This window comes from Balaenoptera physalus (genome assembly GCF_965194825.1).
Source record: "Balaenoptera physalus genome assembly, chromosome: 1".
Taxonomy (NCBI): domain Eukaryota; kingdom Metazoa; phylum Chordata; class Mammalia; order Artiodactyla; family Balaenopteridae; genus Balaenoptera; species Balaenoptera physalus.
This window is the reverse complement of record NC_138882.1, coordinates 149558948-149563734: the sequence shown is the minus strand read 5'-3', so window position 1 is coordinate 149563734 and position 4787 is coordinate 149558948.

Genomic DNA, 4787 nt, shown 5'->3' with positions numbered 1-4787 from the left:
GAAAGGTAGGTGTTAGCTCTTCTCTAAATGTTTGATAGAATTCGCCTGTGAAGCCATCTGGTCCTGGGCTTTTGTTTGTTGGAAGATTTTTAATCACAGTTTCGATTTCAGTGCTTGTGATTGGTCTGTTCATATTTTCTATTTCTTCCTGGTTCAGTCTTGGAAGGTTGTGCATTTCTAAGAAGTTGTCCATTTCTTCCAGGTTGTCCATTTTATTGGCATAGAGTTGCTTGTAGTAATCTATGATGATCGATTGTATTTCTGCAGTGTCAGTTGTTACTTCTCCTTTTTCATTTCTAATTCTATTGATTTGAGTCTTCTCCCTTTTTTTCTTGATGAGTCTGGCTAATGGTTTATCAATTTTGTTTATCTTCTCAAAGAACCAGTTTTAGTTTTATTGATCTTTGCTATTGTTTCCTTCATTTCTTTTTCATTTATTTCTGATCTGATCTTTATGATTTCTTTCCTTCTGCTAAGTTTGGGGTTTTTTTGTTTTTCTTTCTCTAACTGCTTTAGATGCAAGGTTAGGTTGTTTATTCGAGATGTTTCCTGTTTCTTGAGGTAGGCTTGTAGTGCTATGAACTTCCCTCTTAGAGCTGCTTTTGCTGCATCCCATAGGTTTTGGGTTCTCGTGTCTCCATTGTCATTTGTTTCTAGGTATTTTTTGATTTCCCCTTTGATTTCTTCAGTGATCACTTCGTTATTAAGTAGTGTATTGTGCAGCCTCCATGTGTTTGTATCTTTTACAGATTTTTTCCTATAATTGATATCTAGTCTCATAGCATTGTGGTCGGAAAAGATACTTGATACGATTTCAATTTTATTAAATTTACCAAGGCTTGATTTGTGACCCAAGATATGATCTATCCTGGAGAATGTTCCATGAGCACTTGAGAAAAATGTGTATTCTGTTGTTTTTGGGTGGAATGTCCTATGAATATCAATTAAGTCCATTGTGTTTAATGTATCATTTAAAGCTTGTGTTTCCTTATTTATTTTCATTTTGGATGATCTGTCCATTGGTGAAAGTGGGCTGTTGAAGTCCCCTACTATGATTGTGTTACTGTCGATTTCCCCTTTTATGGCTGTTAGTATTTGCCTTATGTATTGAAGTGCTCCTATGTTGGGTGCATAAATATTTACAATTGTTATATCTTCTTCTTGAATCGATCCCTTGATCATTATATAGTGTCCTTCTTTGTCTCTTGTAATAGTCTTTATTTTAAAGTCTATTTTGTCTGATATGAGAATTGCTACTCCAGCTTTCTTTTGATTTCCATTTGCATGGAATATCTTTTTCCATCCCTTCACTTTCAGTCTGTATGTGTCCCTAGGTCTGAAGTGGGTCTCTCGTAGACAGCATATATACGGGTCTTGTTTTTGTATCCATTCAGCCAGTCTGTGTCTTTTGGTGGGAGCATTTAATCCATTTACATTTAAGGTAATTATCGATATGTATGTTCCTATTCCCATTTTCTTAAATGTTTTGGGTTTGTTATTGTAGGTATTTTCCTTCTCTTGTGTTTCTTGCCTAGAGAAGTTCCTTTAGCATTTGTTGTAAAGCTGGTTTGGTGGTGTTGAACTCTCTCAGCTTTTGCTTGTCTGTAAAGGTTTTAATTTCTCCATCAAATCTGAATGAGATCCTTGCTGGGTAGAGTAATCTTGGTTGTAGGTTTTTCTTCTTCATCACTTTAAATATGTTCTGCCACTCCCTTCTGGCTTGCAGAGTTTGTGCTGAAAGATCAGATGTTAACCTTATGGGGATTCCCTTGTGTGTTATTTGTTGTTTTTCCCTTGCTGCTTTTAATATGTTTTCTTTATATTTAATTTTTGATAGTTTGATTAATATGTGTCTTGGCGTGTTTCTCCTTGGATTTTTTTTTTTTTAACATCTTTATTGAAGTATAATTGCCTTACAATGGTGTGTTAGCTCCTGCTTTATAACAAAGTGAATCAGTTATACATATACAATATGTTCCCATTTCTCTTCCCTCTTGCATCTCCCTCCCTCCCACCCTCCCCATTCCATCCCTCTAGGTGGTCACAAAGCACCGAGCTGATCTCCCTGTGCCATGCGGCTGCTTCCCACTAGTTATCTATTTTACATTTGGTATTGTATATATGTCCATGACACTCTCTTACCCTGTCACATCTCACCCCACCCCCTCCCCATATCCTCAAGTCCATTCTCTAGTAGGTCTGTGTCTTTATTCCCGTCTTGCCACTAGGTTCTTCATGGCCTTTTTTTTTTTCTCCCTTAGATTCCGTATATATGTGTTAGCATACTGTATTTGTTTTTCTCTTTCTGACTTACTTCACTCTGTATGACAGACTCTAACTCCATCCACCTCATTACAAATACCTCCATTTCATTTCTTTTTATGGCTGAGTAATATTCCATTGTATATATGTGCCACATCTTCTTTATCCATTCATCTGTTGATGGACATTTAGATTGCTTCCATGTCCTGGCTATTGTAAATAGAGCTGCAATGAACATTTTGGTACATGACTCTTTTTGACCTATGGTTTTCTCAGGTATATGCCCAGTAGTGGGATTGCTGGGTCGTATGGTAGTTCTATTTGTAGTTTTTTAAGGAACCTCCATACTGTTCTCCATAGTGGCTGTATCAATTTACATTCCCACCAACAGTACAAGAGTGTTCCCTTTCCTCCACACCCTCTCCAGCATTTATTGTTTCTAGATTTTTTGATGATGGCCATTCTGACCAGTGTGAGATGATATCTCATTGTAGTTTTGATTTGCATTTCTCTAATGATTAATGATGTTGAGCATTCTTTCATGTGTTTGTTGACAATCTGTATATCTTCTTTGGAGAAATGTCTATTTAGGTCTTCTGCCCATTTTTGGATTGGGTTGTTTGTTTTTTTGTTATTGAGCTGCATGAGCTGCTTGTAAATTTTGAAGATTAATCCTCTGTCAGTTGCTTCATTTGCAAATATTTTCTCCCATTCTGAGGGTTGTCTTTTGGTCTTGTTTATGGTTTCCTTTGCTGTGCAAAAGCTTTTAAGTTTCATTAGGTCCCATTTGTTTATTTGTGTTCTTATTTCCATTTCTCTGGGAGCTGGGTCAAAAAGAATCTTGCTGTGATGTATGTCATAGATTGTTCTGCCTATGTTTTCCTCTAAGAGTTTGATAGTGTCTGCCCTTACACTTAGGTCTTTAATCCATTTTGAGTTTATTTTTGTGCATGGTGTCAGGGAGTGTTCTATTTTCATACTTTTACATGTACCTGTCCAATTTTCCCAGCACCACTTATTGAAGAGGCTGTCTTTTCTCCACTGTATATGCTTGCCTCCTTTATCAAAAATAAGGTGCCCATATGTGTGTGGGTTTATCTCTGGGCTTTCTATCCTGTTCCATTGATCTATATTTCTGTTTTTGTGCCAGTACCAAACTGTCTTGATTACTGAAGCTTTGTAATATAGTCTGAAGTCAGGGAGCCTGATTCCCCCAGCTCCATTTTTCGTTCTCAAGATTGCTTTGGCTATTCGGGGTCTTTTGTGTTCCCATACAAATTGTGAAATTTTTTGTTCTAGTTCTGTGAAAAATGCCAGTGGTAGTTTGATAGGGATTGCATTGAATCTGTAGATTGCTTTGGGTAGTAGAGTCATTTTCACAATGTTGATTCTTCCAATCCAGGAACATGGTATATCTCTCCATCTATTTGTATCATCTTTAATTTCTTTCATCAGTGTCTTATAATTTTCTGCATACAGGTCTTTTGTCTCCTTAGGTAGGTTTATTCCTAGATATTTTATTCTTTTTGTTGCAATGGTAAATGGGAGTGTTTTCTTAATTTCACTTTCAGATTTTTCGTCATTAGTGTATAGAAATGCAAGAGATTTCTGTGCATTAATTTTGTATCCTGCTACTTTACCAAATTCATTGATTAGCTCTAGGAGTTTTCTGGTAGCATCTTTAGGACTCTCTATGTATAATATCATGTCATCTGCAAATAGTGACAGCTTTACTTCTTCTTTTCCGATTTGGATTCCTTTTATTTCTTTGTCTTCTCTGATTGCTGTGGCTAACACTTCCAAAACTATGTTGAATAATAGTGGTGAGAGTGGGCAACCTTGTCTTGTTCCTGATCTTAGTGGAAATGGTTTCAGGTTTTCACCATTGAGGACAATGTTGGCTGTGGGTTTGTCATATATGGCCTTTATTATGTTGAGGAAAGTTCCCTCTATGCCTACTTTCTGCAGGGCTTTTATCATAAATGGGTGTTGGATTTTGTCGAAAGCTTTCTCTGCATCTATTGAGATGATCATATGGTTTTTCTCCTTCAGTTTGTTAATATGATGTATCACATTGATTGATTTGCGTATATTGAAGAATCCTTGCATTCCTGGGATAAACCCCACTTGATCATGGTGTATGATCCTTTTAATGTGCTGTTGGATTCTGTTTGCTAGTATTTTGTTGAGGATTTTTGCATCTATGTTCATCAGTGATATTGGCCTGTAGTTTTCTTTCTTTGTGACATCTTTGTCTGGTTTTGGTATCAGGGTGATGGTGGCCTCGTAGAATGAGTTTGGGAGTGTTCCTCCCTCTGCAATATTTTGGAAGAGTTTGAGAAGGATAGGTGTTAGCTCTTCTCTAAATGTTTGATAGAATTCACCTGTGAAGCCATCGGGTCCTGGGCTTTTGTTTGTTGGAAGGTTTTTAATCACAGTTTCAATTTCAGTGCTTGTGATTGGTCTGTTCATATTTTCTATTTCTTCCTGGTTCAGTCTCGGCAGTTTGTGCATTTCTAAGAAGT